The sequence below is a fragment of the Aptenodytes forsteri genome, unplaced genomic scaffold, assembly GCF_000699145.1.
Source record: "Aptenodytes forsteri isolate BGI_AS27 unplaced genomic scaffold, ASM69914v1 Scaffold278, whole genome shotgun sequence".
NCBI lineage: Eukaryota > Metazoa > Chordata > Aves > Sphenisciformes > Spheniscidae > Aptenodytes > Aptenodytes forsteri.
In genome coordinates this window covers 2,291,015-2,305,160 of record NW_008795907.1, presented here as the reverse complement: position 1 = coordinate 2,305,160, position 14,146 = coordinate 2,291,015, and positions in this window count along the sequence as shown.

Here is a 14,146-nt window from a genome sequence, read left to right as displayed (position 1 = left end):
TGTGTAGCCCCACATCTTCTGCTTGTGAGAGATTTAACAACACTTCCCAACAGTCACAAGATTTCTGCAGACTCGTAATGTGCAATCCCAGACCAAAAGACCATTTTGACTGAGGCTGCTGTGGGACTCTGATGCTGGATCAACAGCTGGGGAAGAGACCCCCTTATGAAGGGTAGGGATAGAAATAGCTCCCAGTATCTGTGTGTGGGCAGAGTGCACATTTTGGTCTAGGGGACCAGGGTAGGACATCGGGACATCTTGTGAAAGGTCCTTGTTTGGCGGTACATAGTTTATATCATCTGTACACCGTAACTAATGAAATACCATTCAGAGCATGGAACAAGAATCTGGTCACTACAGTCTGTGGGAAGCCATCCAGGTGACAGAGGGAAGCTCTGCAGAGAAAACTAGGACGGTCATTTATGACAATAAAATGACTATGTTGGGGATGGGTCACAACCTGTTTATGCAACACATCTTCCTAAAAATTAATGTAACTCTGGGCACTCATCAGCTGTGTGAATATCTACCCTACGGCTGGGGTCAGTGCAGGGTGGTGCTACAAGGCTGACTTGTGAAGCTTTATATTGCTGCAGAGATCTGTTTGCCTTCACTAATAGATCTTCATTCTAATGCACAAATACAAATACTTTGTACTATGTGGCACCTCCCACTTGGAAATTTCAAGGCAACTTAGAAACATTAGTTAACCGAGGCAAGAAGGTAACCATATAGATAGGAAGACTGAGGCTTTTGTCATTCAGTCATCTTGCCAAAGTCAATGGGAAATGAATGCCAGAATTAAAGCAGAATCGAGGGCTAGCTGCTAGCTCTGCCTCCAGTTACAACTCCAGCTGTTAAATGCCTGCTAACAGCATTTAAAGCACAGGTGATCTCTGCAGTATGTTAGCTTTCCTTACCATAGGTATCAAAGACACTGCATTCTGGCACGTCAGAAAATCAGGTTCAATATGAGTCCAGCTGTGATTTTAACAGGCAGCTTTTGCAAACAAGGGAATTAGTAAGACGGAGTCCATCACCACGCATATACAGTATCCCTGGCGATGCGCTTACCACGAGGAGACTAGCCTTGTCCTTTTTACAAGTAAAGTTTTTGTTGACCAGACATGGCCTGTCCACTTTGAGCTGATAGCGCTTGAGGCCCAATGCAACTTTGAAGGGAAAATAAATGGAAAAATGAGACCCTTAGTTAAAATAACGTTTTAAAAAGGAAGAGAGAGTTTCAGTGATTTGTAATAAGAATTGTGACAGGGAAGAAGAGAGGTCACCCTGAAAAATTTAAGGACTTTTAAGCAGGGTTTAATTTGTACTAAAGGATCTGGAGTGCACCTTGAGGCAATGGAGCCATAAATCATGCCTTTCCAGGGCTCATTTATCACCACAATTCGCCCCAGGATTTGAAAAAGGAGGTAGAAGCATTCCAGCTGTTTTGTGCAGCAAAGTGTCATTGATAAACGCAAGTCTCCAAAGTAAACAATAAAATATCAATTATAAGTAAGACATTTGCAAGGAAGCTGCATAGAATTAGGTTTCTTGTGGATTACAGAGTTGTCTAGATAGCGTCTCCTTCCTCACTGGTGACATTGATTCCTTCATACTGAAGCAGTTCTTGCAGCTGAAAACAGGCGACCCAGACTTCACACCCACTTTCTTATCAGTAGCAGGTGGGCAAGGAGTCAGCATGGCTCAAGCAAGGAGCCGGTCATGCTGTCCTTCCGTCCTTGCCATGCGCCTGGCAGTTCAGCTGAAGCCAACATTAACACTCATAGTCATTTGCTGTTGCAGAGGTCTTTCTCTTTTGAAGCCTAACATTTTCTCAACAACTCTGCACCCCCTTCCCAGGGAGGGAATGGTAATGAAATTAATTCAAAATTTATACACCCAAATAAAGCCACTGATAAGCAAAGTACCTTCTGGCTACTTGGGTAAGGCGGTGCTGATTTTGCTGCCCTTGCAGATGCCAGATCAGGCAAAGGTGTACCGGCCGCATGGTGCGATGGTGGCAAGCTGGGACCTACTCTGCTGTAGTGGCAGTGGGCTCAGGGAGCTCCCCAGGGCTGGATGAGCTGGGGATGACAGTGCTGCCAGATGTGCCCATGAACCTCCTGTTCCCTGCTGACTGAGGTGCATGACAGTCAGCCATTAATCATTTGCACAGCTGCTGCTGACTGTAGTCATGGAGAGAGCAAAGGGGCATTTTGAATTCACTTTGTTGCATACAGTAGTTAACATGGGGGAGGGAGACACCTCACTATACTAATTTTCCAAAGTAATGTACAGGAATGTAGCAACATAATGAATATCAAAGATTTTAATAACATCTCGTGTGACTAAATCACAGCATAATGCCTTGAAATCCCACTTGTCCATACATTCGTACAGCACCCGGTGCAGTGAACTCCCAGTTCTTATATCTCAACACCAATAATAATCTGAGAGTATAAAATCAGTCAGAATAGTTTGCGACATTTTCTTCAGCAAAGACCTTTTACATTTATCCACGGTGTTGGTTGCCATTGCATGCTAAAAACTCTTGTAAAATCTTTGCAACTCATTTAATTTGTAACACTATGTAAACACAATGGATATCGGAAAGGTTTAATGGGCATAAGATTGCTGCGGTAACTGTAGGAAGTTAAGGTGTTCCCAGTCTTTAGTGCCTGGAGGTCTGTGTTAAGCAGTCTTGCAGCAGAGCATGCTGCAGGCTGCCCCAAGCCAGTACTCCCTGCACCATAGCACTGCCGGGGGCGGGGGAAAGGACTTATCCTGAATGGCTTCTGGCTGCATCAGGCACAAGAGCACGCTGCTGGGCGTGCAGCACTCCCATGGCGAGTGCCAGCTTTGGGATCATGGTGTAGTACTGCATGCAGCCTCCCGGGTGCCCAGCTCCCAAGTGTCCATGGGTTAAGTGCACCTCAGCCTTTGCATACAAACCGGGATAAGGGCTCTTCCCTGCTCGCTGTTGTTGCAGCGGGCTTGACTGCACACTCACTGATGACTGAGGTGTGTTAAGGCTTCCTGTGATTTTGGATGGGTGGTGGTGTGGGGTATCCTAAGCTCAGTCCCTCCCCAGGCCCATGCTTGCATGGAGAAACACTTTTCTAGACACATGCACTAGAAGAGGAAGGGGGAGCGTACCAGGCTTTGCTGTGGCTTGGTTTCCCACTGGAAGCCACAAGACTGAGCAGCTCTCCAGGTCCACCTTGCCTCCCTGGAGCTTCTCCTAAAGACAACCTGTTTGACACCACCCTGCGTCAAACAACCTGTCCCTGATAGTTTGAAGAAATCTATAAATAAGATTCAGCCCAGCAAATCAGCAGTGACCCACCCCCAGAGGGCCTCACACTGCCCATTTAAAAGACAATAATATCCCTAGCCAAGAGAACAAATTTTCTTAGGCATCCCCTCTGAAGAGGTTTGCCTTATGCTGCTCTCCTGCTACAAGTGATATAAACCCAGTGTAATACCACAGCAACAGTTCTCTGAATTGATTCTGGTGCAACAGAGCAGATTGTAAACACAAGGAAATATCCAAAGTCAAAGTCAGTTTAGTAGAAAAAGAGCAAGTTATTTATCATCAATAAATAATAAGAATCCTATAGACTTGCCTTAGTATCTATTTGCTCTGGGGGAATTCAGGCCACAAATTATGGATGATTTCTTAATTGCAAAGATTTATGATAAAAAAATTACAGTAGTTTCTCTTTAATTGCTTCCAAAAATTCATGAATATTGTTAGCAGCATAATTTTTCAAAATGCTTTTGGACATTGTTTTTATTATGTATTATTGTATTGTAGGACTATTTATGTTTTGCCAGCAATCTAGTTACTGCGTTATTAGTTAAGCTCATTAGCCTAAGAGACTGAAGGCAGACTTGTGTGCTACAGAAATCTCCTCTGTCTCTGCAGCTAACCAGCTTGTTGCAGTCCAGTTTGTCTTGGATGCCTTCTGCTGGCCAAATAAATCCAGACCATTTTCAAGACACCATTGTTTTATGGTGGTACTGAAAATCATAGGAAAATAGCAGGAATTGTTGGTGTTTTTCTTTTTTCAGTTTTCACTGTGAAGTTGTGTTTGATTCTGTGGTTTTCTACCATCATAGCTCCAGCCAAGTTCAGATGAGATCAGGGCTGCGTTGTGCCAGGTGCTCACCTGCACTGCCTAAGACTGTGCTGTTTAAATAACTGTCCTGGAGAAGTTTTAGACTCGCTGTACATATAGGAAAGGGAGAAACTGCAAGGTAATCACTTCGGCAGGAAACCAATAAAGCAACCCATGCTCCCAGCTGCTCTTGTGACTGCTATTTATGCCTGTAAACAGCCGCTGATTCGTGGACTGTGGTCTGAGTGCACTATTCAGTGCTGGTCCATGTGGTCTGAAATAAAATGTGAATGACATCCAGGTGGACATCATTCACCATGGTCTCTGAGAGATGCTGAGGTTCACATACAGGGCTTCATATTTGGGCCACCCTGCAGCAACTCACTGCAGAATCTGTAATATAGCTGTATTTATGCCACCAAATTTGTCTGACAAGACCCCTTAGTCTTGACAGAGCAGCTTTTCACCTGGCGTATTGGAATGATGCCCCTCCAGCTCTGTAAAACTCTGCCCCACCAGTTGCATCACTTCGTTACAAACAGCTGCTGCAGTTCAAACAGATCAAGTATGAAACACGTCTGATTTTTCAAGCCTTTTAAACCTGAGGGCAAGTGCATTTGCTGGTGTTTTATTAATTTACCAACATCTTGTGAAAATTCCTTGTTTTCTGTAGCAGCCATCAATCCCTCTCCTAGAAAGCACAAAATGTGTAACCACACTGTGTAGCTAACCTGAGTAAATAATAAATAAACATAGCAGAATTCAATAATTTAAAACACTATACTCGGAAAGGATTAGGTAGTTTCTGGGAAATCAGCCTGGTTAAATGTGGCTAATGCACAAGAGCTAAGCACCTTGATGACTTTGATCTGTTTCAGCAAGACAGAAAGGTCTGCAGGCTCTGAGCTCCCCGTGGGCAGGCACAGATGGACCAGGGATGAGAGGGAGCCTGGGGCTCCATTAGCTTCCCCCAAACACTGGCCGGGCTCGCGGCTGCTCACAACTGCGCATCTTCACCTTTCCTCTTTAGATAAGGGGTTGCTGATCACAGTCTTATTTTATCTTAAAGAGTCTGCATATATTTTTTTTAACTTAGTCCTCTGATGAAATTAGGGGTGTTTTGCTTTCTGTTTTGCCCCTAATTTTTTTTTCTTTTAAGGAAAATTGATTCCGACAGTTATTTCTAGGGAATCCATTATCTGGTGTATCAACTAATTGGCTTTTTCCTTATTGTTCCTCAGGCTCTCCTTTGGTTTACAATTGGACAGTCCCAGTCAGTAGGCCAGATTCAGCCCTGCTATGAACCTTGAGGCAAGATCATAAATATCAATTCTTCTGTGTCTATGCCACCAAATCACTTCTGCTTGAGTTGTAGGTCCTCAGTATCTCACAGAATTTGCCTGGGAGGTTATACGAGCTATTAGTCAGTGTGGAATTTTAGATAAGATATTAAAATTAATTGCTTTCCAACTTACTCTAAACTATGGTTTAGGAGACAAAATGGAAAATAAACCACCTCATCTGTCCCCTGCCCTCCTCATTAAACAGCGTCTTCAGTATTGCCTCCAAAACCAACCTGAGCCTGTATCCTCCCAGCATTAGTTCCTAGCAGACATGTGAACATCTAACAGGCAGGAATTAGAGACAGTGTTATGGTAGCCTTCTTCACTTGCTTGTTAAAGAGAGCTGTACTAATTTATTTAGCAAGGTGGAAGCCCAGATAGCCCCAACTGAGCCAAGGTGAAAATGGGACCGTTGTGGCTGATGACAAGGCTGCGTAAATTCTCAATTTTTTCCAGCTGAATCACCCTGTGTTGGGGCTTCCCAGCCTACAGTTCTCATCTGGAATGTAATTTGTTCTTTACGAAAGGCTCACATTGTCTTAGCTCCTACACAGGATTGGATTTGAGCCTGGGTGAACCCAAATCACTAATTAATGCTCCAGATCTGGGGCTTTTTCTGACCAGACTGAAAGCTGCACTGACCTGTGTACTGGTGATTTTCTCTGGCTCAGGAAACTCCCCCCAAATGTCTCCTGCCTTGCCAATGAGCCCTAGTTTTCCAAAGACAAAAGGCCAGTATGTCCTTATCCCGGCAAGTTAGTCGACCTCCTGCAGGTCCTGATGCTCTGCTACGATCTGTTATCTTCACTGTTTCCCTCTTCCCATCACTCTCAGTGTGTAAGTTATTGATTGTTCTGCCAGGGGTTGCTAAACCAGAAAATTTTGATATCTCAAATGAGAGTGCGTATCACAATTTATTTACTGAACTGCAGCCAGATTATCCAGAACATTTTTCTCTTACATGTGAGCAAGATTGACTGCCATCAGGCATGACAACAAGTTGTGAAAAATAATTGTAGTGTGTTTCTTTATCTCATCTTAGATAGAGGGTACGGCCAAATTAAACCCGACCTTCATTACTAACGAGGACTTGGAGCAGTCTCTTCCAGTTCTGTCCTCTGTGATTCCATAATTTTTCAGTTCTGGTTAATAGCCACATTACAAGGCAGTTGTTTCACTGAAATACTAGCACCCATTTGCACAGAGATACCCAGCTGTATTCCTCCTATTGCCTTTACTGCCTTGTGCAATGCAAAGCACAGTCATTGCTCAAGAGTCCAGGGCACGTCTGCAGTATCCCAAGGGGACTTGAGGAATGGCGTGTGGAGCATCTTCTGAATAGCAGACTCCAAGCATGGCAAGTCAAATTTTGGCGCTTCTGATGCAACCCAAAGTTGCTTTTGAAAAGCTTCTCCAAAGAGGATCAACTTGTTGTAGTGGGAAAAGTTGAAGAAGTGGATTTCATGTTACCTCTTCACTGACTTGCTCTGACTTTCTTGACTGGGACAGCAGGAGCTGTCAGTGCTCACCTGGCCTTGGCTCTTGGTTTGAAGCAGTGACTATGCTTTATGGATTTGTCCGAAGGTGTATTAACTCCTGCTTTCTAGTTTCCCAGCTGCGTTCTCTACAACCAGCAACACACATTAAGTGCAATTCCAAAGCAAAAAGAGCACTGTGTTAAAAATAACAGTGCTTGGTTTGGGGGCAAAGAAGCAGCTGTGCATTTGCTTTAAAAACATAAAAAATAATTTAAAAAATCTTGACTCATTTTAAGTGGTGACTTTCAGAATATATTCCACAAATCAGAGCAGAGGTCTTGGGTGTTTGACAAATAATTCCAAGATTAATACAGATATATATCTCTGAGCGCAAGGACTTTAATCAGTCCCTAATCTGCCAGAGAAGCAGTTTGACTTTACCTGAGAGCACTGTGAAAGATGATCTGCTTCTATGTGACTAGTATAGCAATAGCAAAAGCCATTTCCTTTTTTTTTTAATTCAATTTTTAGTAGAGATAGCCCACAGTTGCTCAAAGCCACATTCAGAGCCTTCCGTTGAATACAGGAGGCTTTGGATCAAGCCCTTGGTTAGTTTCCCACTAATAAATTAGACTTAATGAAGTGGGCGACAGCCCTCCGAGTCTATGGGTCCTGAAGTTCAAGTAGTTAAGCATAAGACTGAAAACACACCTGAAAATGAGCGAGAGCAGACAGAGAACAGAGAGCTGGGAACTGGTAGCCATCTAAGATCTCCACTCTCAAGTACTTTGCTTTTTTCTCTCTCACAGAGGACAGCTGCCCTGTTCTTTCATTCTTCCCAAGTCTTTTACAGCCTATTTAATTGGCTGCCAGTGGCTCTTGCTTTTATACTTGCAGGCTAAACCAAGACAAATTGTTTTCATAGAGCCTCTTCATGCATTGTCCAAAAGCGATCTACAGCCGAACAAAACCAAACCCTTATCGGACTAGACCAGAGAACATGTGTATACACCGAGTAAAATCGTGCAGTCTGAGACCAGGAGGTACGCCCAGGGTGAGGCACCCTTGCTGAGGGCAGTGGGGTTATGGCAGGGTTTTCAGGGCTTGCTCTGGCCATAGCATGACCAGTGCATAACAAAACCAAACCCTTATCGGACTAGACCAGAGAACATGTGTATACACCGAGTAAAATCGTGCAGTCTGAGACCAGGAGGTACGCCCAGGGTGAGGCACCCTTGCTGAGGGCAGTGGGGTTATGGCAGGGTTTTCAGGGCTTGCTCTGGCCATAGCATGTACCAGTGCATGCCCCGTTTGCTCCGGCAGGACGGCTGTGCTCTTTACTAGGCAGCACAGCAGAAGGTGATGGATTGCCTGTGAGGCTTTTTCACAGCATTGTTTTGCCACTGGGCTAGCCCAAGGCAAACTGCTTGCTTTATTAGCTACCTCATTAAAATGAGAGACCGTAACATATCATTCTGTACAAAAATAATAACAAAACCGGAACAGTTAGGCAGCTCTGTAAGCAGAGGTTGTTTAAAACTACAGCATATTTCGCCTGATGAGCTTCATTAATAACACACAGAGACCTAACATATCCTCTGATGAGACACACCGTGGTGACTAAAAATTTAACAAAATATTAATAAAAGTTTTATGTATTGGCTCATTGATATATTCTTATATAATGGTATATGTTATTTATTACCTATTTTATTACTATATTAATATATAAATATATTAATAAAAGCTTTGTACAATAGCTAGAGGATCCAAGAAAATAGCTGTTAATAAACATTTTCACTCTGGTTTGGTTTGCTTTGGTTTGCATTGTGAAATTTAAGATATGCCCACAGCAAAACACACTGAATTAATAGATCCATGTACTTATGTTCTGATCATGCAACATCCAAATTATGTGTTTAACTTTACCTGCTATGCATATTTCCCTTGAAACCAATGGGATGATTCAGTGTCTATAAATTAAGCCTACAGCGATATAACAGCATTGTGAATGCTTACTCTTACCATTTATTATGACCATGGCTACATGCTAGCTGAGAACATGGTGTCATTGTGCTTAGCATTTTACATGATTGAGAGATTCCTGAAAATAATTTATCATTTATACAGAGAAGGTAAGGGTGACCAGACTTAAAAATAGGGAAAAAACAAAGCAAAACTGGGAGAAAGGGGAACCGTCCACTGTGTTAGTCGTGCTGTAGGGACAATTCCTTTGCACCAGGGCACGTGGTATTTGACTGCATCTCCAGGTGCTGCTGCAAGAAATACAGGAGTAGTAAAAGCTGTCATACCCTGAGAAGGGGTCTGGTCTTTTATCTGAAGAATCCTTGTACATGCCATTTTTGTGGGGTTACCCACATAAACCAAAGTCTGAATTTCAAAATCATGTTTTGCTGAAAAGGACTTCTGAATTTAAGAGCTAGTATTTGACAGTTAAAAGAATACGGATAGATCCATTTTAACATCCCAATTTGTATGCTATGAAAACAGGAATATAATGTTATAGAACAGTTAGATTAACAGATATATTTTCTTTAAATTTAAATGTCCAGATTCTGGTCTGAGAGCAAGCAAGGAGAAGTTACTTTCTTGAGAAACCTGCAAGTGACTGAACACAGGGTTTTCAAACAAAAGTGCCAGGATCTCCAGTGTAACTACAGCATTGTCACTGTGCCAGGGGAACGCTTTGCAGCAAACCAGAGATTATGCATGCATATTTCCAGCAGATTGGGACTTTGCATAAATCATCCATAAACCACCGAAAATCTAATAAGGAATCGAACCCAGTGTTGGCTATGGCCACTATATCACTGTATCTGAAAATACAGCTCTGTTGTGCCTTGACCTTTTCTGTTTGGAATTTGGATTTTCCAGCTTCTCTTCCATCTGTTTACAGAACCAGCCCCTCTGGGAAACATAAATAAATAAATCTTTTCCCCTGTGCATGCTCATGACATCAAATGATGTAATAAAATGAAATCTCTCTACTTCTTTCTCCCCTTTCAATATTTATTCTGGGGATTTATCGTTTTCCCTCCTTTTCAGGCTTCAAGGTTTCCTTCTGATAGATCACCTCACTGTGGAGCATTTCTCATACTCTCTGTGCAGTTCCTCACAAGCTATTATTTTAAAATGTAGTTGGAGCTGCTTTAAGCTGAAGACAGTGCAGAGTTTTTCATTTTTCTTTCTAGCTATGCTGGAGCTGCTTCATGAAAATTTCAACTCCATTTTTAATCAAAATATTGTTAACATTTAATAGTGATTTCAGTAAACACCGGAAGACCAAAAAACTTCTGTATGTTTTCATGTGGGTTCTGTTCCCACAGGGTTCTGTTATTGTTATGAACATTTATGCTGTCCTGAGCTGAATTCTCAGCTGGCATGAATGGGAATTCGCTTTGGGATAGAAATGGGATGATTTAGACCCTATGATTATCTAGTATTGTGATGAAAAATCATAAGGTTGAGTGCACAAGCATTCAAGAGGAAGAGCTTTAATTTTACTTTCTGTGCTGTGAAGAGTTCCACAAAGTCAGTTAAAGCTATTACACAGTTCAGGACATGCATGTGTCAATACAGGGTGATACTTAGGCCAAAAATCAATAAACACTAAAAATCCAAAGTCCCCTAGCAGAAGATGGCTCAGATTATCTCACAGGTCATTTCTACTTATAAACCTGTCCTAGAGTTTTCTGAAATTAAAATACAGTATTTTCCCAGTCGGGGTATTTTCCCAGCAATTTCCAGTAACTATGCCACTGGCTAGCAGAGGTTATGAGTAGCACAGGCTGACGGGATTACTGCACAGGAGCAATGAGATAGAATGGCTTATACTGGAGAAAGCTGCTTCAGAGAATATGGCACCTAAAAGGACATGTCACTGAAAGGTCATTTAATGATGCCATGTGTTCACCTTTGAGCCATCAAGTCTCAAGTTGAGGAAGGAAGCACCAGTGCTGCAGACTACCTTCTCCTTTCCATCTCCTCATTATCCTTACTCTGTAAAATACAAGGTTGGCTCTTCCTGGATGGGACAATGATTTTTTAGAAGCCAGGGCAAGCCTCATAAATACAGTAGAAGTTCAGGTTATTCAGGCTTCATTCAGCACCTCCCACCTTGCAGGGAGGAGGAGTGCAGGAGGGCCTACGCTGTCGCCTGCTGCTGGAGCAGCCGTGGGGCTGGCAGGGGGCATTTGTGTGAAACGAGAAGGAGTCGTACATGGCCGGTCTCCAGTGTTCACGTGCTTTGCAGGAATGCTAAAATGGGATTATTGCTGGTGTAACACTGAAGCCTGTGTATACACAATCACTTTCAAGTATATTTCACTGTTGCTTAATCTCAAGGGAGAATTAATCAGCAAGAATATAAAGTATCTTAGATCTAGATTAGATCTGCATGGGGGTTTAATACATTGGATCCAAAGCACGGGAGCAATGAAGCTACCTATAGCAGTATTTCTGTAATGTTTAAGCATCAGCATTGCAATCCAGAAAAACCCCTGAGCATTGGTTGCCTAACTCCTGAGGGCATCTCATTTCTCTTGCCCACCCCATGTGCATCTCAGTCTGCCTGGCAGTGCCCAAGGTAGCTACAACTGCTGTTTGGCGAGTTCTGGCGGGCTTGCCTGGGCAGCTAAGCCCTGCTCTTCTGTCACTTTTACCGCAGCTGGGGAGCCTTGGAGAGTCTGGAGATGCTTTGTGCTGCTGAAGGGCCTGAGCTGGGCTCTGAGCATGCCAAGGGCACGTCGCTGTGGCCCCTCACTGGAGTCAGACATCAGAGCTTTCTTCTACAGCACAGGGAAGAACGGTGCCAACTATTTGTATTTATTGCAGAGATTTGGGGTCTTCTTTTTCCTTTTTTCCTCTTGTGTACTCCCTGAATTTCTCAGTGGAAGTGCCTATTCCTAGCTGTTGCTGTTCCTTTTAAGCCTGTTGACGATAGGTTTGCCTTTCATAGGGCACTCTGATTGCTAAGGAGTGCGTCTAGGAAAGAGGAAAGAAACCTGACTTCCCATCTCTGCCCAAGAGGTTTCCCATAAAACAGTAATTATTGGAGTTCTGTTTCTAAATGCAGTCAAGGGAGTTTTAGGGTGCCCTGAGCTCTCTTACACTGACCAACTTTTTTTTTCATAAGAAAACTAGAAAATATTTTTATCCCATGAGTTAATTGTTCAGCCATATCAAAGCTTTCAACGACAGGCCCATTGTTGAGTTTGGATTTTCTGAATAATCCCCTGCAATAAAAGCTGCTGTCTTTCCCTGAGAGCTTCAAGGCAATGCAACAACAATTGCTTGACCAAAAAATAATTCACTACTATGTAATTAGCAGCTCATACAAGAGATAATCTTATTGAAATAAGTATATACCATGGGTGATAATAAGAATTTAAAGCAGTGATATATACAAAGAGCTCATTCAGAAATTGAAGCATATTGACTTTTATTTGTAGAACAGCTTATACAAGTAATACGTGTGTTACAGCTGCATTGTTACCATGAATATATTGCAGATGAGCTGTGCAAATAAGCAAGAGTTTAGAATAGCTTTGTTTACACCATTTTTTACACAACTTTGTAATCACTCAGAGGGTGTCCTTGGGGACTACTGGAGAACATTGACTATGAAATGTTGCAATTCTGCATATTCAGGTAGAAACATAATTCTGAGAATCTGTTTAGCCAGGCAAGATACAAACAAGTACTGGGACCTCTCTGTCCTCTCAGAGCTACTCATACTGGGATACAAGAAAGCAGACTGAAAACCCATTTGCTCAATAAGTTCTACTGACAAGTTAAAGATGGTCAGAGGCCCTTTGCAGACAAGTCATTAGAAATGAAATAGGAGACGTTTCTCAGATGCACAGAATTGGTAGCCTGCTCCAGCTGGTGTCATGTCCCCATTCAAAGCTGATGCTGGCTGAATTGTGTATGACTTGAAGGAGGGAGGTGTTTGTTGTAAGATGCCTGTCTGAAGATTACACCTGTTCTTCTAAAATAAATATATTTTCCTATATTATCAGCTCTTCAACTATCCATGTATTGAAATCAGCAACGAAGAACCTTAGAAACCTGTCCTTTCTGACAGTGGCTTGCAAACTGAGCTGGTCATCGACATGTGGCCAAAGCTTCTATTTCTGGCTCACCAAGAATGCACAAATTCACATACTTGCCTGCTCATGTGGGTAGACCTCCCATTAGCCCATATTTCAGCAAAAATCACCAGCGAATGGCCATCTAGATAGCTCCTGACATTTCACGGTGTTTCTGATCTATAATACTTGCCTGCAGAGGTTGGCTAACAAACACGATTGTAAGCTCTGAGCCCACTGTCACAGTAGTTGTTCATTCTATAATATCACCTTCTCCTGAGAGTGCATAGCTCTACTAGTTTAATTCACACATGCACTTAGATAACACCATGACATGTGAGACAAAATACAGAGACAGGAATAATTTGTTTCAACTGTATTTCTAGGTCTAGTGGTTTTCACTGATGTTAAGCAATCTTCTATCATCAAAGATTTTTTTTCCCTGACTTGGTGCTGTCAGGAAAGCTCACTCAGCCACTTACAGTCTAGCTTACAGATATAATAAAGGACCAGGTTCACGCCTGTAATAAATTGGCATTGCTCTGTCTGGAATCAATAGAGCTGTATTGATACACTCCAACCACAGACTGCCCTGCTGGTGCAAAGTTCAGTGTAGACCAAGGAGCAAGTTTTAAAACTAGAGGAGTTTAAAAAACTGTACTCATTTTTCTGCTCTGTACCCCAATCTTTCAAAAGAAACATCACCCACCAGAGCCAGAATTAGAAACATTTATTAGGAAAATGTGGCAAGAGCAGGGAAGTATGTGTTTGATAATTAAGATCAATTTCTGTGTCAGGGCACTCCTATTTTAACTGAAAACCTGCAAAATATCCAGATCCTGGTCCAATGTTCTCTGCCAAGGCATTCATGCCTATGCTGGACTTGGGTAATTTTGTTGTTTTATCACAAATTTCATCCCTGTTTTCTCTGAGTGTTTGTGTTTCAGTATGTTCAATATAGTTTAAACAGTTTTACTGAATGTGAGAGCAGTCAGTGACACACTGGACATCACCTGTGTTTTGTTAAAGATCATTCAAATTAGAATCATAGAATCATAGAATAGTTTGGGTTGGAAGGGACCTCTAAAGGT